A 21,188-nucleotide genomic window follows, 5' to 3' on the forward strand; every position below is an offset into this window, starting at 1 on the left:
TGTAGAGGGACTCTTGAATGTTCTTTGCTGCCATTTGTGATGTTACTGAAAGAAAAAGAAAGCATCTATTTATAGTTCTTTGGAAAGTTTTAAAGAAGCTTTAAAAAGATGAAAAGAAACTTGAACTCAAATCATTCTTTAAGAATACTATCTCCATTTTAAGAAGGGAAAAAAATTGTTAAATGATTATTATAGCTAGTGAATCAGTTTGTGCTAAGTTAAATTGATGATAGTATTTTAGTTTTATTTTAATCTATCCATATCCGTAATAGACTGGAACTGAGCATAGTTTGATGTTTTTTCAGTAGGTAGAGATTTAGAGTAGTTTCTTTACCAGTTTTGTAATTTATTGCTGGTTACATCTTCAGTTTTGAAATATGAATATAGCTGTTAATTTCAGTATTGGTCCAGTGCATAAAGTTCATTTTATGATTTCCAGGAATATGTTGTAACACATGTACCTATGTCTATGTTTTGGAACAGAACTATTTTTGATTAACCATCAATGATTAGGTGTTTTTTTTTTTGTTTGTTTGTTTTTTGTTTGTTTGTTTGTTTTTGTTTGTTTTTTCTAATTCAGTGTTTTCCTTTCCAGCTCTCTGGAGACATGTAGGAAAAGGATCTTAGTTAGCCTTGGGGTAAGGCTTACTGTCTTCTGTAGAAAAGCCCAATGTAAACATGAAACATTTAAAAAACACTGATTTGTTGAACCATGATAGAAGTACAAAAAAGGGGATCTTAGAGGTGGCGAGAGATGGGTATGAAATGAAATACTCAGACCTTGTGGCAACCTGAACTAGGTAGGATTTGGTTTGAAAAGAGAAGTTGATTCTAGGCTCTTTCAGGTGGGAGGAGCCAAGGTCCTGAGTAAGCAGGGAACCTATTGTTATATAGTAAAGAGATTTGTCTCCGGGGGCAAAGTAAGGGCAAGGGAAAGAAATGGGAACTGTGATTAAAGCAAGCCTTCTTTGTTATGTAGTTTGGAAATGCTATCTCCCAGTTTCCAGATAATTGAGTTTCAAGTGCTGGTAAGCTCTTGAGGGAAAGGAGAAGGAGCTTGACTTTTGGCAGCTTGTTCAAAATGATGAAGAATCATCCCATTGTTCTATCAGTAGGAGTAAAATGTGGCTGTAAAATAGTGCTTGTGCGCCTAGACACGGTATATTCGTTACCCTACCCCCTCAAAAAAAAAAAAAAAAAAAGGTAAAAAGTAAAAGAAAACCAAAGAGGCAGCAGATATCTTCTCTATTTTATTGCCTTTTTCAAAACTCAACTTAGTTGTCTTTTTCACTAATTTCTTTTTCTCTCTGTTTTTAAAATGTTCTTTATTTTGAGAGAGAGAGAGAGAGAGAGAGAGAGAGAGAGGCGGAGGGACAAGAGAGAGGGAGAAAGAAAGAATGCCAAGCAGAGTGCACACCGTCTTTGCAGAGCCCGACATGGTCTCGATTTCACCAACAGCTTAACTGACTCAGCTACCCAGGCACCCAATTTCTTTTTCTACTTAATATTCGCTTCCTATATGTTTACATTTCCTTTTGATGTACTTTGAAGCAACACTTTATTATAATGGAAACATCTTGAGCAATGTGTATGTATTCATTCTTATTTTACCTTAATCAAAACCACATTCTTAAGTGGTAAATGTTGGATTTATTTCTAGTAACTTTAGATTTAAATCATTTCTGCAGCAGAAATTGTATTTTTCTCCTTGTTTATTAATCTAGATAGATACTGCTATCAATGTGAACACTCAGGGACTGTCCTTGAAGTATAGAAATGTATGAATAAAACATTCATTTGTGTGAAGTTGTTTTACCATTTGCCGAGGGGTAATACTTCCACAGAACTGAGGTAGGATCAAAATCTCTGTCTAGAGGGTGGCATTTGATACTCTTGGAGTTGAAGACACAATTCCCTACTTACACAGAACACAAATGTTTTCAGTAATTTGGCTTTGGAATAAAACTTGGAATTTCCTTGAAGTATAACCTTAACTCAGTTTCAGTTCACTTATAAATTTTAGGGTGTATCTTTAGAATTAGGAATTTCTGATGGTTGAATATTTCTCAGTGTTTTTTGACATTTACTTTTCTAACATCATTGCCTAGATACATTTCTGTTGAGTCATTGGTGGGTTGTAGGGGTGGGTGGTGGGGTAGGTACATCAAGTTTTTAGTCTCCTGTTATAATAGTAATAAGTAAAGCTGATTATTATTATTTTCAGTGTCGTTTCCCACAATTCCGTTGCTTTTCATGTTAAAACAGAATAAAACAGTAGTTAATTGTATCTTCCAAATTTCCTTCTGAAAACTCTTCATCCTTCAATTTCCTCAGCCATGGTGGAAATAATTAAGTTATTTCTGTGCTGTTTGTAAGCTGTAGTGATTTAATATGAAAGACTTCCAGATGCTTTTTTCAGAGGAGCGATCTTCTATCATTATAAAATGATTTGCTCTGTGCCCAGGTGGACTGTGTGGTCTCATTCTACATTGTGTACAATTTTCCTTTTTCCAACAGAGCAGAAAGTTTTGCAATTCACAAATGTAACTTTTTATGACCAGAGGGTGGGGAATCTAGATGATTTAGTAGCAACAGAAACTAACTTCCAAGAATGAATTAACACTTTCATCTGTGCATACCAGTCTCTGATGCAAAAACTAGGCATCTTTTTGGTTAGCTAAGAGTGAGTGAGGGTGAAGGATGATGGTGGAAGTAGAGTGCTTGCTGGTACTTTCATTTGATACAGGAGGAGCCTGGCATCCAGGCAAGTGAGAGGGGAGTAATAGCCATGACTAGCGCCATGAGTTTTACAACTCTGACTTTTAGTCTGGTGATCTCCCCACTATACTATACTGTTTCAAAGCTCTGTTTTTCTTCCTAGCACATTATACTATAGCTAATTAAATTTAAATCCTAAGCTTGGAAACCCAGATTGTAAGTAGGTTCCTGCTGAAATCTTTTTGATGAAGGAAAGAATTAGAAACCAACATATTTCTTTCATGTCAAAGAGTACAGTTTGCTTCAGTTAATTAGTTGTTGTTGTTGTGTTTTTTTTGTTTTGTTTTTGTTTTTGTTTTCACTGTAAAAGTTAAATAAGATCTTGCCTTGAAAGATAACTTGCAGAGTTGTTTCCTTTGTTCTACCTTTTCCCCAGGCTTCTTTGAGTTGATGGTGGACCACCTCTTGCTCAAGAGGCTTCTTTTTTCAGAGCTCTCTTAAACTCAGTGTAGACAGCATGACAATAGATTTTCTTCCTTAGTTGACTTCCCTCCACCAAATTTATGTGATTGAGAAACTAACACCACATATGGTTCAGCTTCACATCACAGATGCTGTGTCTGCTTAAGGCCTGCAATTCCCTAGTGTCTTCACTGGCTCAAACCCCCAAATCACCATTTTAATCCAAGTATTACTAGAGGGAGTGTTTTCTTTGGAGTGTTCTACAAGCCCTTGAACTAAGAAACAGCCAGTGAAGTCTGAGGTATTTTTCTAACAGGGAAAAAGTCTGTTTTATTAACTCTCAATTTAGGAGTCTTGCAGGCTGTCAGTGTAAAGTATTGAGATTATTAGGTTACAGCATATCCACCATTATATGTCTGCATAAGTACTGTCTTCCTTTGAGAAGCTCTGCATTTAGTTCTGTGATAATGTCATTGGTCAAAACAAGGAATAGCTTCTAGTTATACTTTTCCCAAACCACACCCACATTTAACTGTTATATTATCATTTTCGAGGGTATTTGAAATAAATGTGCTATCCTGATGACGATTTCAAAAGCAAAATTCTAAAACAAAGATTTTCAGGGTGCCTGGGTGGCTCAATCTGTTGAGTGACTTCGGCTCAGGTCATGATCTCACAGCTTGTTGGTTCAAGCCCTGTGTCGGGCTCTGTGCTGACACCTCAGAGCCTGGAGCCTGCTTCAGATTCTGTGTCTCCCTCCCTCTCCCCCACTCCCACTGTCTCTCAAAAATAAATAAACATTAAAAAAATATAATAAAACAAAGATTTTAAATAAGTAAAGCATTGCTGGGAAAAAAAAAAAATAAGGGCATAATTTGGCCAAGAATTTAACCACTAGTTCATTAGAGCTGGTTGTAATTAAGGCAACATTTGTGCTTTTACACACTGAGCATATCTGAAGACAGCCTGGGTTGGGGGAGCATTGTAGCCTTTGGAAGTAAAGACATAAGAATGCTTGTGAGAAATTTCCCAGGATACATAGTTATTATTTACTTGTTAGGTGGCCCCATCTTTTCTGCACATGCTTACATAGATTGTGTGGTCTACCCTTGGCCCTTTTTTCCAAGTTAAAATTTAATAGTGCTTACTTTAAGGTTGCCCTCACTGTTTCTCATTCATAGGCTACTAATGATCTAAGTCCTTTCCATTAGAAGGGGATGACAAGTAAGGTTAAGAGACACAGTTTAGAAATGAGAAGGAAAGGACAGAGTCATTAAAATTTCAGAGGATCGTGGGTTGCCTGGGTGGCTCAGTCAGTTAAGGATCCGACTTCGGCTCAGGTCATGATCTCACAGTTTGTGAGTTCAAGCCCCGTGTTGGGCTCTGTGCTGACAGCTCAGAGCCTGGAGCCTGCTTCAGTTTCTGTGTCTTGCTTTCTCTCTGTCCCTCCCCTGCTCACGCTCTGTCTCTCTCTGTCTCAAAAATAAAAAAAACATTTAATAAAACTTTATTTAAAAAAAATTTCAGAGGATCAAAGTCTAGAGAATATTGCACTGGCTGCTATACTGGAATTCTGAATGCAAATCTTGGAAGGACATGAATTCAGTAACTGGTTGTGTGTGTGATGGTAACTCTTCGTCAGATCTTCATTAACAGTGAAATGCAGCTTAGTGCAGAGGAAGGAATATGGCCTTAAATTATCTTAGCTGAGGCTGTGCCACTAATCAGTTATATAATTGTGAATGACAGATTTAATTTTGGAGTCCATTCTCTAATATTGGGATTTTAAATAATTTTTCTCCCTACTCCATGAGTTATGTATAAACTTAAATGACTATGGACATATTTTGAAATATGAGAAGCTTTGAATAATTTATACCCCTACTGCACATTTGCCTTGGTCTGCAGCTATTGCTTATTTGTTTCCCATTCTAAGCTGTAGGCTCCTTGAGGATGCATTACTTGTTTCAGAATCCTTAGCACAGAGCACAGCGGGGCTTAATCATTATTATGAGTGAATGTTTGTATAAAGAACTAATAGAGGAACAAAGGAAAACAGTTACTAGGATTGGGGGTATTGCACATTAATCAGGAGAAATGATATTGTAACTGAAAGTATTAGTAATGGAAGTGCTTTTGGAACAATATTGGAGCACTGTTTTCATAAAATTAAGAATGGATAGTTCTTAGAAAGTTGAAGTACTTTGTAATTAACCAACTGGCATAGACTAGCTACTCTCTTTTTTTTTTAATTTTTTTTTTCAACATTTATTTATTTTTGAGACAGAGAGAGACAGAGCATGAATGGGGGAGGGTCAGAGAGAGGAGACACAGAATCTGAAACAGGCTCCAGGCTCTGAGCTGTCAGCACAGAGCCCGATGCGGGGCTCGAACTCACGGACCACGAGATCACGACCTGAGCCGAAGTCGGCCGCTTAACCGACTAAGCCACCCAGGCACCCCTAGCTACTCTCTTTTAATAATTGTTAAATAGTGTAAACTGGTTTCAAATGATATTTTGTATTCCTATTATATTTTGTGTTTGTTTCTCATATGATACCTTGTTTCTCACCAGTTGGATGTTAATTCCCTTAACCTTTATGATAAAAGGGCATACCCATTTAATAATATAAAGGGTTAACAACTGAAATTGAAAATTTCCTATTTAGAATTTGGAAACTGTTAGCTAAAACCATTAGATGTAATGACATTAAAATGTTTGTTTAGATCAGCTATCCAAATAAAAACAACATTTTTATTATATCAGGCAAAGCACTTTTACTATTACTTTAATACTTAATTTGTATGTAAAGAATGTTCAGATTTTGGCATCTGGCTTGTGTTGTCTCAGGAAAGAAAATTATGAATGGGTGCTTCCTCTTGTCTAGTACTGTGTTGTCTAGTTACATGTGCAGACCTTTCTGCATGGATGAGAGGAAGATGTATATCTGTTACACAGCATGCTTCTTAAATCTGTTTGGAAGTGCCACTCCCACACTTTTTCTGTTTTTCATTCTATTGTTGCTGTCTTTACAAGTCCAGCTTGTGTGGGCATGTACCCACATTCAGTGTCCATGTGTTTTATGGCTTCAATTTAGGCAGCTATTTTTGAAAACCTAGTCTTATTTATTTATTTATTTGTTTGTTTGTTTGTTTTGAAATGCTCAACATTGCTAGAGAGCTCTGTACATAATAGGATGAGGAAAGCCATGTGGTGGCTGAGCTTTGGTTATTGTCAAATGTTTCCCTTCACTAGAGTCTTTGATCTCTACCTTAGAAGCTTACATCCAGGATTCATGAGTCTAAGTGAAAGATGGGTTATTGTTTATTCTAACTGGCAAAATGCTGGTGTTTTTTTTTTTTTTCTTTCCTTTCTCTGTCTCCCCATCTCTCCTCTTCCCTCTGTCTGTTTCTCTTTGTATGTATTCTTGAGTGTGATATTGAGGGAATTCACTTAACATTTATGCTAGAGTTTTAATGATCTTGTGCAAAGAATTTTAGGAAAATATTTTTGCGGCTTGGTGTGGAATATGTTGTCTAATTTCCTGTTAGGGAAACACATTAATCAAATAATTAGTGAATATGTATGTTATCCATTTTGTGGCTTTTTTGTAATTTGATTGTGAAATCATAAACTGACCACCCTATAACTCTGGGTACTTCTTTTTAAAAATTTTTTTTTAAGTTTATTTATTTTTCACACACACAGAGAGAGAGAGAGAGAGAGACAGAGACAGAGACAGAGACAGAGAAAGGGAGCATGAGTGGGGGAGGGGCACAGAGAGGGAGACACAGAATCTGAAGCAGGCTCCAGCCTCTGAGCTATCAGCACAGAGCCCGATGCGAGGCTCGAACTCATGGACCGTGAGATCATGACCTGAGCCGAAGTCAGACGCTGAACTGACTGAGCCACCTAGGCACCCCTAACTCAGGGTACTTCTGAATGCATTTACTCGTACCTCCCTACTCATCTACCTCCCAACTTGGATATATATACTCTAGATATCTAAATTAACCTTAATATTATCCTAGGGACAATGTCATTAGAAAATAATGGATAATTACCTGAATCACTTAATACATCTCAAGAACAAATAGATAGAACTTAGGATAATTTGTGGCCTTCACTATTTGCATAATTGAGAATTTATTATTGTCATATTTCAGCAAACTGAATTTATATAGGCTCTTACTAGACTTTGGGTATTAATGAAATTATTTTAACAGTAATAGTTCATGTCTTACTGGCTTACTATCCCAGTCCTCAGGTTACATGATATCCAGACTCCCAAACTCTTTGTTTTTACCTAGTAATTATCAGGAATCCTTAGAAGACTATTTGAGATATTCCTAGAGAAATCCTTTCTGTTGATGTTACCACTACCTCTCTCAGGCATATAGTTCTTTCTTTCTTTCTTTCTTTCTTTCTTTCTTTCTTTCTTCTTCTTTCAATTTTTTTAATGTTTATTTATTTTTGAGAGAGAGAGGGAGGGAGTAGGGGACAGAGGATCTGAAGTGGGCTCTGTGCTGACAGCAGTGAGCCCGATGTGGGGCTTGAACTCATGAATCGTGAGTTTAATGAGTGGCTGAAGTTGTCCACTCAACCGACTGAGCCACCCAGGTGTCCCTGGGGTATGCAGTTCTTTCTACTGCTCAGCTGGGATAGTTATTTTGCCATTGGTGACCTTTCCAGAAGTGAGATATAAGATCAAGCAATAGATTTTCAAAGGAGGTTTGCAGAAATAAATTATAGAATTCTTGTATTCCACATGGATAAAAAAAGGGGGGTGGCTGTGGAGAGAGGATTTTTGTGAGAAGGATTCTTTGAATGAATTATATTGTGAGTCTTACATCTTTAAGTGGTATGATCGGGAGGCTGTCAATGGAACCAGTGAATCTGGCATGATTTTACAGCAGTTTTGGGGGCATATGGTCAGATGCCCAACTCATACTTTAGGAAGCTGATGTAGCCCGCAACACATGGCACAGATAGCTGAGCCTCTAGGGAAGCGACTTCATTTCTAACTGATGGTATATCAAAGGCATGGATACCAAGGATCTGTTGGGGAACTCAGGGGGACATGTTTACTTGGGGTCATTTTAAAAGAGGATCATGACAAGAAGGTAGGGAACCTCCATCAGTAAGAGACTGTGGGGGTACAGAAGCTGAGGACGAGTCAGGAGTAGTTAGCCAAAGGAGAAACACTGGCTGCATCAGTGAAGCCATAGGTAGAGGGGCGCTCTAGGAGAGTTAGTCTCTAAATAACCTGTGAAAATATCCACAAGAGAGAGTTGGCTTTAGTCATTTCCATGGCCAGAGAAGAAGAATCCTTTGTTTTTTAAGTGTCAAGTAAGAACTTTCCTTCCCAGTACTCCACAATAACTCTGGAAATGCTCAGTAACAGAAGTAATTAGAAACAAGGCATGTGGAAAAAGAAAAGAAGCCAGCTAGAATGTGTCCTTTACAGAACACAGATTCTTTCCTATACCAGCTGGGAGTGGTAGGTAGGAGATGATAGAGACTTTCACTTCCTGAATGTCCGGAAAAGTCATGGGGACTGTCCATAGCCTTATCTTGTGAGCTGGTGAAGGACTGTTCATCTTAAGCACGTTTAAAGGAACATGGGAGGTAAAATTAAGCCGCTTCCAAACATGACATTCCAGGAGTCCTGCTATTTAAGTGATACTACCAATTTCCAGATTTCTCACTTGACCAAAGCTGATTTATAATCAATGGCAAAGCTTCCAGGTAATACCTTTCTCCCTTTGTGTTGTACCGTGTGTGTGTGGTTACACCTTCTGAAAGGATCCTAATGAAGTTTATTTTCTAAGTGCTTTACAAAATTCAATGGCAGAGGTTTCTTGGGTTTTCTTGAAGTTTTCTTTATAAGACCTCCCAGATGAGCCAGGGACAAATGTGAGAAATTGCTGTCATACAGAATATACATGGAAGTCTAGTATAAGCTTTTATTTTTGTACTAGAGTACATCTTAATTTTAAATACGTATGTGTGCATATGTGTATGTATGTGTATGTGCTGTCTCTCACCATGAGAGATATATAGTATATAACATTTCTCAAGCTTGACCAGCATTATACTGAATGCTCTTTGGAAAACACTTCATCAGGTAGCAACAAATTCAGGAAGGTGGTAAGTAAAATACCAATTTGATAGCAGCAGTTTAGAAAGATGCCATGCCATTTAAGATTAATATTGGCAACTGTGACTGTAATTTGAGTGTTTTATTTGCTGCCATAATTTGAAGAGCACACACTTTTCTCATTCTGCCATGAAGGAATGATTGCTATTTAAAGGGTGAAGCATAGTATCTGAGTCAACTGTTATTTGTTAGAAATGCAGAATCTCAGGCTTAACCAAACCTGCTGAATGAGAAACAGCACTTTAATAAGATACCCAGGTGTTTTTTTATGCATTTTAAAATCTGAGAAGCCCTGATCCCAAGAATGACATCTCAGATGATCTCTGATATCAACATTTTTGTCAGATTCTTATATGGGTGGAATTTTAGTTTTTGGTGAACAGAGAATTATCTACCTGGCATAGTGCTAACTATAATAATAATGTCATCCATTGAACTATTCTCTGGCATTGTTGAGAAAGAGGTCCAGTGGATAATTTGTTAACTCTGGCAAGGTCAGAATCATGGGGTTAGAACAACCTCAGTGTGTACCAGAGGTTACTATTTCAGAACCAAAGCAAAAAAGTAGAGGGAAACATTTTTCTTAGAACGTATTTTTTTCCCTTCTCAAAATCCCACAAGTAATATATGAGACAAGGGAAATATGGGAGATGTGTCACACTTAAAGTTTTTTAAAAGGATAACTTGACCCAACTTAACATAAAGTGTTTACAAAATCTCTTAGAATATTTTGGGTTTGCAGTTTTGAATCATACCTGCTATGATGGATTTTTTTTTCCATTGTGTTCTAATAGTATCAACTTGGGCACATTACCAAAGTGACCAAAGCCTGTGTTTTCATGTATATAAACTGAGGTCAGTAATACTTATCTTGCAAGGTGGTTATGAGGAGGATAAATTGTTAGTTTATTGGGAGAGGTTTTAATTGCAGTATGGATTTCTGAATTCTTGAACACAACTGTTGAAGAAGAATGTGCATAAAAATACTAAACACAGAACTGACTTAATTTAAAAGGAATCATATACATTAGTAGGACATTATAGCATTTTACTAGAAAAACTAGTTAATGAGATCTTTTGAGTTGAGAAAATATCAAATGAAACATTTTTTATGTAAGTGACTCATGGGTATTCCATAAACACAGATGGCCTTTAGGAAGCTCACACTCCTGTCATCTGAGGTGCTGCTACTATGGAAGGTATTGTTCCTCCTATCTTTGCTGCTCTTACTGATGTTGCTTATGGAGAATTCCTTATTTCTATCGCCTTGGTGTCTGGGTATGATAGCCTATAAGCGGTGAATGTCTTCTTTTCCTGGTCCACTGGGAAAGGAGGGAGAGAGGCATTCCCAGCTTAAATACCTCAACTATATATGGTTTAAATGTGCCAAGAACTAATTTGGGCACATGACAGATCTATTGCTAAATTGAGAAAATGCATTCTATGTCTCCTACGCCCTCATCATATTTTAAGATCAAAACTGATATAGGGGTGAACTTTCAGACAAAATCTACTTGGACATTGAGCACTTCTTTTCTATCTGATCAAATAGACAATTTAGTACAGATTTGGTGGACAGATTGGAATTTGAGTGCACTTGGAAGTTGGTCTCCTGCCTCCATCGAGTCCGATTCTGCTTGTGCTGTGGCTCCAGCTCTAAGTGCCTCATGTTAATCTGGTTCTCTTGCCAGTGATGGCTTTGTGAGCCCATGTCCAGGCCACACCACATATGGTATTCCCCCATTAGGTACATGGCCTCAGCTGGCATTGCCAGGCAAATAGCAAGGGATTTGGGTTTGATTATGTAGGCATAGGCATCTTTACTGTGCCAGACTGAATGAAGACAGACACAGTCTTCTGATGGCTCTCCAACTGGGTTCTGTGGGATGAAGCTGACATTCTGGATAGTGGAGTATAGAGACTGAAGTGAATGTAGATCTTTGATGTCTTTGAATTTCTGGGTTAGTCAAACCTGAATCTTCTCCTATCCCTTTTTCTTCTATGATGTGGACTGATTGGACTGATACGTTTCTCCATCATTTAAACCACTTTCAATAGGCATTAAACCTTGATACCAGAATTGGGATAAAGTCCTCCTCACACAATGTGTGAACAAAATCTTTAGGATCTTATAATACAAGAGTCATGAATTCTTATATGAAGGGGAAGTTCAGTTAAGAGTTTTGTTTATTAGAATGTTTACTAGAATGACAGACTTATTATTGAATATTGCAGCTATCTCTTCTATTCGTTTTCTCACAGGTTGATTATCTTCTCTTCTTGGTAAAGATTAAATCCTCTTATTGGTAAAGTTCCTTCTGTTCTTCCTCACTGTCTGGAAAAAAGGCAACTTGACCAGATGTGGTACCTTCCTGGGCATTGCAGGCGTATAGAATGTGGACTATACCTGTTGAAAGAAGGAAGCAAACCTGTTGAAAATAAATTTTTCACTAAGAAAAGACTAAACCTGAATCCAAGTAATTTAATTGATTCTGACATATGATGTGGAAGGATTCTGAACTGGTATGCTGAGCAGAAAGTGGGGTTCCTTTTCAGTTTATCAGGAGGGAAGTATGTTGCTTGGCATCACAGCTAACTAGAATGTGGGTTTTATATCCTGTAAATACAGGCTGCTGGCAAAAATCTGACTCCATGTTTTTGCATATTGCTACATCCTAAATTGTCTGAATATCTACTCTTTATTTTTGCCAAAGTTAATTCTGACTTGTAATGTTTTTATCTTTGCTTTAAAATCCAACATTAAAAATAAAGTTATTATCCAGAATGAAAATTAAGGTTTGTACGTTCTGAAAGAGACAAATAGGACCAACCTGTTGCTAAAAGTTCTCGGCTTTTTTAAAAAAAAATTTTTTTTAAGAGAGAAAAAGGGAGAACATGCAAGCAGGGGAGACAGGAAGCAGGGGGTGGGGGTGGTGTGGGGGGGGGGGGGGGGAGAGAGAGAGAGAGAGAGAGAGAGAATGAATCTTAAGCAGGGTCCATACTCAGTGTGGAGCCTGATGTGGAGCTGGATCCCTCAACCCTGGGATCATGACCTGAGCCAAAATCAAGAGTAGGACGCTCAACAAACTGAGCCACCCAGGTGCCTCTAAAAGTTCTCAGCTTTAAGGGTGTTTTAATATTTCCTTACAGAATATTATTTTGTTCTATTAAATATCTTGTAACTGTGCTGTCCAGTATTTTAAGAAAGTAAGGATAAAATAATCTGACTTTCAATGCCTTGTTAACAAACCAACCAAATTTTAGTGGCTTGAAACAACATTTATTTTGCTCATGAATCTGCAATTTGGGCAGAGTTCAACTGGGACAACTTGTCACTTTTTCACTTGGTGTCAGCTGGGGTGACTTGAAAGTTGGGGACTACAGTCATCTAAAGGCTCATTCATGTGTTTTCTAGTTGATGCTGGAAAAGAATAAAAAATAAGAGGCTGGCACTGGGTTTCTTGGGCATTTCTTTCACCATGTGATCTCTTCAGCATGTTCCTTTAGGGGTAGTTAGATGTCTTTCCATGTTGAATCAGGACTTCCAAAGTTCATGTCCCAAATGAAGGGAACCAGGCAGAAGCTGTTGTCTTATTTGACCTATTCCCTAGGTCCCACACTGCACTACTACTATTTTATATATGGTGGAAATGAGTCACTTAGAACAGCTCGTGTTCAAGAGGTGGGGAATTGGGTTCTGCCTTTTTTTTTTTAAGCTTCTGTTTTTCAAATTGAAATTTTAATATTCCATTATATCTTCAGTTTTTGAGTATGGGACTGTGTCACTGCTTGTAGCTAGGCTTTGAATGAAGTAGGAGTGGACTAAGTCTTATTTTTAGATGGTCTATGCATTGTACACATTTTTTTCTTACAACTTTATTGAAGTATAATTTATGTACCATAAAATTCACTCATTTTAGGGACGCCTGGGTGTCTCAGTCTGTTAAGTATCCAACTCTTGATTTTGGCTCAGGTCATGATCTCACAGTCATGAGACTGAGCCCTGTGTTGGGCTCTGCACTGAACACAGAGCTTGCTTGGGATTCTTTCTCTCCTTCTCTCTCTGCACCCCCTGCCTGCTGCCAGCATGTGGTTCTTTCTCTCAAAATAAATAAATAAATACGCATTTTAAAAAATTCACTCATTTTAACTAAACAATTCAATGTTTTTCAGTTTATTTACAGAATTGTTCTGTCTTGGCACAATCCAATTTCATCACCATAATAAAATTTCTCAGGCCCATTTACACTTAATCTCCAACTTGAGGCAACTACTAATCTATTTTCTATCTTTCTAGATTTGCTTTTTTGAAATATTTAATATAAATGGAATCATACATCATATTGGGTTTTTTTGGCTTTTTTTCACTTAGCATAATGTTTTTGAGGTTTATGTCGTACTATGTCAGTACTTCATTCCTTTTTATTGCTGAATAGTATTTCATCGTATGGACATATCACATATATTCTTGATGGATGTTTGAGTTGTTTTCCACTCTTTGGCTATTATGACTAATGCTGTTGTGAACATTTGTGTACAAGTTTTTCCATGGGCATGAATTTTCCTTTCTCTTCGGTAGACATCTAGGGGTGAAGTTGCTGGGTTGTCTGGTAATGTATGTTTAATATTTTAAGAAAATTCCTGTTTTTCTAAGTGGTTGCACTATCTATATTCTTACCAGCAGCTTGTAAAGCTTCTTATTAGAATATGTGTTTTGAAAAGTGCTTTGAAAGCATTTTGTGGTAGAATAAAAGCAAATTTGTAAATGAATTTATTCTGTGAGCAAATATTTTTCTTATCATTTTCAAGCAACAAATGGATGTGTGGCTGCTTTCCTAAGAATGATGAAACAGGAAGGTGGAAGGAAAGAGAGACAACTGCATTCCTCATCTTTTGAACAATAATTGTTTAATTTTTTTTGTTAATTTAAGTCTTTTTTAAATTGAGGTAATTGACATCTTTGAGGTATACAGAATGATGACTTGATATTTGTATACATTGTGAAATTATCACCACAATATATCTAATTAACATCCATCCATCACATTTATGTTTTTTTTCTTATGACAAGAACTTTTAAGAGCTACTCCCTTAGCAACTTTCAAATATATAGTAGAGTATTATGAACTATAGTTGCCATGCTGTACATTACATCCCCATGACTTACTATATAACTGGAAGCTTATACCTTTTGACCCATTTCACCCAACCCTTGCCTCTGGCAACCACCCGTCTGTTTTCTGTATCAGTTCTTTTTTTCTTTTCTTTTTTTTAAAAGATTCCACATATGTGAGATTACATGGTATTTGTCTTTCTGCCTGACTTATTTCACTTAGCAAAATGCCCTCAGGGCTTATCTATGTCATTGCAAATGGCAGGATTTCCTTCTTTTCTTATGGGGGAATGATATTATATTTTGTCTGTGTATGTGTATATGGATGTATAATGTGTGCATGTTACATATATTCTCTCTATCCACACCGCATCTTTCTTTGTCCATTCACTGGTCAGTGGACACTTAGGTTGTTTCCGTATATTGGCTATTGTAAATGATGTTGCAGTGAGTGTAGGAGTGCAGATATCTTTTTGAATTAGTGTTTTTGTTTCCTTTAGATAAATACCCAGATGTAAGATTGTCTAGTCTTATGGTACTTGTATTTTCAGTTTTTTTGGAGAACCTTCATACTGTTTCCATAGTAGCTGTATCAATTTACATTCCCACCAACAGTGCATAAGGGTTTCCTTTCCTCCATATCCTTGCCAACACTTGTTATTTCTTGTCTTTTTGATACTAGCTAATCTAACTGTTGTGAGGTGATATCTCATCGTGGTTTTGATTTGCATTTCCCTGATGATTAGCGATGCTGTACACCTTTGCATGTACTTGTTGGCCATCTGTATTCTTGATTATAATATCTTACTAAGATCTAAGGTGATATTCACTTTGTTCATTATTATACTCTTCCATGAATTTTGTGATGGTGATGACTGTTATTTTTAAATACTATTTTGCATTGTACCTTTTTAATTGTTGCAAGCCTCATTTCACAGAAGACTTGAAGTGTTTAATATGAGATTCTCAGGCACAACAAAGATGTGGATTGAGAAACTTGTGATAATACTACCTATCGCAAGTCTGATATTTCCTTATGAATAAATTCAAGTTGTGCATTTTTGGCAGGAATTAAGGCATCTGATGTTGCTCTGTCTCATTACTGTTGCTGTGAACTTTGATCTCTTGATTATCATGGTGCCTGCCACATTTCTCCATTGTGAAGTTACCTTTTCCATCTTTGGAATTAGTAAGTTCTGTGTTAAGGAAGACTGTATATGTAGACAAACTGTTATCAACCGTAAACCTGCCAATTGAATCTGTAAATGATTCTAACAAGCAATGCTTCACGTGCCTCTCAGTTAATTTACAAAAAGAAATATTGAAGAGACAGTGCTCAATGGAAAAAAAAAAACACTTAATGATTTTTAGGTCATCTATTTGAGTAATGCCAAGGTGGTAAACATTAAATATTAGCTTATGTCACACAAAATCAAAGGATAGAACTTTGATGCTCTTCTATGCACTGACTGCTATAATGTTTAGAGCCAGAATTCTTGACCCTCTCAAGTTCTGCTACAGGACTTTGGGCACATATCCTGTTCACTCATTTTATATGTTCCTTTCTCTCTTTCTAACCTTGTTCTCCTTTGCTTTATTTTTAGCCCCATTTTAAATTTATTTATTTATTTAAAATATATTTATATATTTTGAGATAGAAAGAGAGAGCATGCACATGCATGAGTAGGGTAGAGGCAGAAAGAGAGGGAGAGAGAGAATCCCAAGCAGGCTTCACAATGTGAGCACAATGTGATCTAAACGTGGGGCTCGAACTCAGGAACCATGAGCTTATGACCTGAGCCGAAATCAAAGTCAGACACTTAACCAACTGAGCTACCCAGGTGCCCACTGTTTTAAATTTATTTTATCTTATTGTGTTATAGTATCTTTGTAGGATGTTTGAAGATCCTTTTTAGAACATGATGGTGTAAGAGGAAAAAAATACATGTAGCTTGGTTACAGGGCATATAAGTCTTTGTTCTTGAGGATCAACTGTTGAGTGATCAGTCATTGACAGGCACAAAAATAAAATGTTAAATAATGGCCCAGCTTAGTTCCTAGGAAGCAATCCTGATTTCCATCTCCTTTTTATTTAATCTTGGACCAACATTTACTGTTTTGAAACTTTCTTTCATAGCCTCACATCCTTATTTATCTAGTAAGGTGTGATAAGCATGTAGTAAGTGCTAACTTAGTTCTTAACCAAATTAAATGGAGAGTAAACTCTAGGCTGACCATTCTTCTGACACTTGTGTTCCTGAACTGTAACATGTCAGCAAATCCTAAGTCACTGAGATATGATCATTCATATCAGACATTCAGACATTCAGATAAATTGTTAATGTAAGTGTCCTTGTTCTTTTAATTTTTTTAAGTTTATTTATTTGAGAAAGAGAGAGAGAACGAGTGAGCAGGGAAGGGGCAGAGAGAGGGAGAGAGAGAATTTCAAGCAGGCTCTGCACCATCAGCATGGAGCCTGACTTGAGGCTCAAAGCCATGAACTGTGAGATTATGACCTGAGCCGAAACCAAGAGGTGGGTATTTAATGGACTGAGCCAGCCAAGCTCCCCAAGTGTCATTTTTCTTAATAAGTCACAACGACCTAAACTTTCTTTGTAGTCAATAAAGATGAATATGGATGACTGTGAACACAGCAGTTTTGGAGTTGTCATTCTCTGGTTAATTGAACTAAACATACTGTATGTTCTACTTGCCAGTTAATCAGAAACATTCTTGACAGGATCTACTATGAAGAAAATGGAAAGGAGTGACTTTAGTATCTTTGGAACAAGATCCAAGGTGGTACAGAGCAGAAGTCCTTTGCCCCAGGACACAGTTGACACCATGTTGACCACTGCCAATAAAGAGTGACTGTAATTGGGCAATGTGTTCAGTTTTATGTCAATCAATTGGTGGTTCTTAGCTATACAGGGAAACTAAGGACTAGTATGATTTTCCAGACTTCACCTATAAAGATAATACAATGCCAAACCATTTAGATTTGTGATATGGCCTTAGTTTTTACTTTGTAGACTGTAAGTTAAGTCAAAAGTAAAAATATGAACTGACTTTAAATTGCATTGTTAAGTTACAAAGTAACAAATTTAGAAAGGAGGAAAGAACTTCTGAAAGCATGTATTGAGTGTGCTCCTTATATGTGGTCTCTGTAATCTTTCAAAATAGTTAAGTGCTTGTTATATTTCTTTTATATATATATATATATATATATATATATATATATATATATACACACACACAATTTATTGTCAAATTGGTTTCCATACAACACCCAGTGCTCATCCCAACAGGTGCCCTCCTCCATGCCCATCACCCACTTTACCCTCTCCCCCCACCCCCATCAACCCTCAGTTTGTTCTCAGTATTTGAGTCTCCTATGGTTTGCTTATATTTCTTAACAAAATGGACATACATCCCTTACAAAGGAAGATCACAAAGCAGTTATCCCTTTGTTCTTTGTCTCAGCTCTTCTGAAGTCCCCGCCACACGTCTGTCACTAACAGTATCTTTCTATTACAGGTTTTCAAAGAGGAGACCAAGTTGGTAAAGGTTCTTCTATCCCTTGAGCATTTCCTCCCATAGGGCTCAAGACTTCCCACTTTTGAGCACTAATAACCAAAGGGCCATGATATTCAGTAAATACAGTATATAAGGAGGAGTTATCTATTTTTATAATGCTAATAATAAACACTTATTATTTAATGCTAATTTTTTTAAACTTTATAACTTGAATTTAGAACATGTCAAAAAGAGAAATATGACCAGGATCATCTCTTCCTCTCTTTCTCTCTCTTCATGCTGCCACTTGGAAGGGTTTAAAAAGGAAGGGGGGATTTGTTTTAAAGCAGGGTGGCTGACGTATTCATCTTTTAGGATTCTAATATTTTTATGGTAGAATTTGTATAGAGCTATCTCTGAAGTACCTAATTCCTTCTTGTTACTATAGAAGAGTGTTTAAAGTTGCCCCCAAATTTGTATTAAATTGTTAATAGGCAATCACAGAGTAAGGAGAAACTTGAATTTCAGTTCAACCAGGTACAAGGCAGTATGTTAGTGTTAGGTCTGCCTATTAAAACCGTGCTATTTTAACCTCTTTGGGCTTTTAACTCTACTTTTATAAGGGACAATATTAGATATGGTTATCTCACAACTGCTCAGTAGCTTTAGATTATTTTCTATTGAGTTTAACATTGATGTTTGAAAAAATAGATTCAATTTGTAGATATGCCATGAGATATAGTCTCTTGGCAAATCAAGACGTGTACACTTCTATGTATACATTTACTTTATAATCAGGTGACACCGAATATGATAAATGGATGTCACCACTCAGGTTAATTCTGATACAGATTTTTTTTTTTTAACCCAGAAAGCAGTTGCTTTAACCTTGTAAACTCTTGTCCATGTAGAGTGATAGATAAAAGCTATGCATACTTGGGTTTATTTGATGGGAAGTTCTTGGCAGTTAATACCAAAGGGTTTTTCCATAGTTCTTTTTGTTGTTGTTGTTGTTGCTTTTTGGTTTCTGCAGGAGTTGAGTTCAATTTGGGGGCAGAACTTCCCCTCAACTCTGTGGATTTCATTCTTCTTTGCAATGAAGTGGCTTTAAAAACCTCAGGAGGGGGGCGCCTGGGTGGCTCAGTCGGTTAAGCGGCCGACTTCGGCTCAGGTCATGATCTCGCGGTCCGTGAGTTCGAGCCCTGCGTCAGGCTCTGTGCTGACAGCTCAGAGCCTGGAGCCTGTTTCAGATTCTGTGTCTCCCTCTCTCTGACCCTCCCCTGTTCATGCTCTGTCTCTCCCTGTCTCAAAAATAAATAAAAAAAAACAAAGTTAAAAAAAAACAAAAAACAAAACAAAAAAAAAACCTCAGGAGGTACAACACTTTTGTGAATAGTAGTGGCAGAGAGCAGATAGCAAATGTGAAGTCTATTTAGATTAAAATTCTCATTCCTTTGTCATTATAATCATGTTCTGTATTTCTGTGATAGGTAACATAGAATAAAATCTAAATTTCATACTGTGGTTTTGAAGGCCTTACCTGCTCTGGATTCTGATTTAATCTCAAACCATTCTCTATTGCCTTCACTATGCTTTAGTCATGCCAGGCTTCTTTTCTTTCCATCAAAACCAACATATCAAGTATGCTTTTGTCTTAGCAAGTTTATACTTTCTGTTCTTTCTGCCTGAACTTCTTTTAGATCTCTGAGTAGTGTTTGGTGGGGTGAGGAGTTATTACAAATCATATTTCAGTTCAAGGTACCCCTTTTCATTGAGCCCTTTGCTTACCACTGAATTTAAATTAGTATTTCCACTGACATTATTTTCTATCACATCAACTTCTTTTCTTTGTGACTTATATCATCTGGTATTATCTTGCTTGTTTTTATTTATTTTTTATTGTTTTGTGCTTAGTGATTTTCTCAATTATAATATATCAGGGCATTTGTATTCCACAGTAAATATTTGCTTGAAACCATTTGAGTTACAGGCATTAACTCAGTAAATTACACCTTAACAATTGAATCATTTCCAACTAAATCATTGGAAACATTTAGTGTTGGTTTACAAGCAATTGACTTGTGGTTAATTTTAAATTACCACCTGAACATTATGAAAAATAGTCTATGTGTTGCTTCTGGTTGGACAATAATCTTCATTGGGTATGTGCCCGTCAGTTCTGCGTTCACTGCCGTGAATATATGTACACCCAAAAAGGTAGTGTCATTACCATGTTATCTTGATGTGAGCCCAGTCTACAATAAAGTTGTCATTAATTCAGATAAGAACCTATTCACATTTTGCCACATGTAAATATAGCTGGCTGCTGTTTTTTCACCAACCTAATTATCTCTCTCTTTGGACCATCCATGGTGCCCAAATCCTAATTGGATTGCCATGCTGTTTTATTTGTCTTCAGGGCAAATAGCTTTCAGAATACCAAAGGCAGATTAGCACTTGTCAGTAAATCAAATTTACTAGTTGTTGGGAAGCATGGAGAAGCTCTTGATGAAAGAAACCATAGAAGTAATAAGATTTTTATTGGTAGGCCAGAGTATGGTAATAGTTGGAAATATTTAGAATTTAGATTTCCTGGGAACAAAGTCCTTGGTAAAGGGCTCCAATGGAAAGAAGAGGGATGGTGATGCATGGCCTGAATAAACACACTGGAATAAAGGCCAAACAAAGCCTAATTAGGGGCAACTGAAGGGGCAACTAAAGTTTCTGAAAACAAATTTTATTTTCTTCTTTAGGCTTGCCCTTGCTTTACCTTTTGGCCTAAGTGCTCTAATTGTAATGCAGTACAATTACAGTAATGTAATTTATCCCCTTAGTAATATAGATAGTATGTTCCCTGGCTGTTAAGCTCAAAGGCCAATAGAAGCTGTGTTTTTAATTCCTCATTCTTTCAAGAGTGTTTATAAGCCTAATTGAAGTTTTGGCACAGGCTAGCAAGGCATCTTCCAGTGATAAAATAGCAGATCATTGCTTACTCATCCCTAATAAATATTGAAGGATAGGCTGTTTTGCCAAATAGCGTTTAGCTTGCCTGTTCTTCCTACCCTATACCTCAGTGCTTATTCAAGATTTATTTCCAAACTGGTAACTCGAGTTGTGAAAGAATAAGAAGTTGCAGAAGTTAATCTCATCCATTCTCCTTCAAAAAGTAGAAATGAAAATTTAATTATGGGAATAAGCTTTTGTTTGCGTGTATAGTG

At 36.9% G+C, this 21,188-nt stretch overlaps 1 protein-coding gene across 3 annotated transcripts in view; it reads left to right on the plus strand.

Annotated features, from left to right (window-relative positions):
* The window catches only part of ARHGAP42 (Rho GTPase activating protein 42), a 313,165-nt gene that overhangs the window by 117,250 nt on the left and 174,727 nt on the right, over positions 1 to 21,188 (plus strand). The gene's annotated exons all lie outside the window — the stretch shown is intronic.

Source organism: Panthera uncia, chromosome D1 (assembly GCF_023721935.1).
Source record: "Panthera uncia isolate 11264 chromosome D1, Puncia_PCG_1.0, whole genome shotgun sequence".
Taxonomy (NCBI): domain Eukaryota; kingdom Metazoa; phylum Chordata; class Mammalia; order Carnivora; family Felidae; genus Panthera; species Panthera uncia.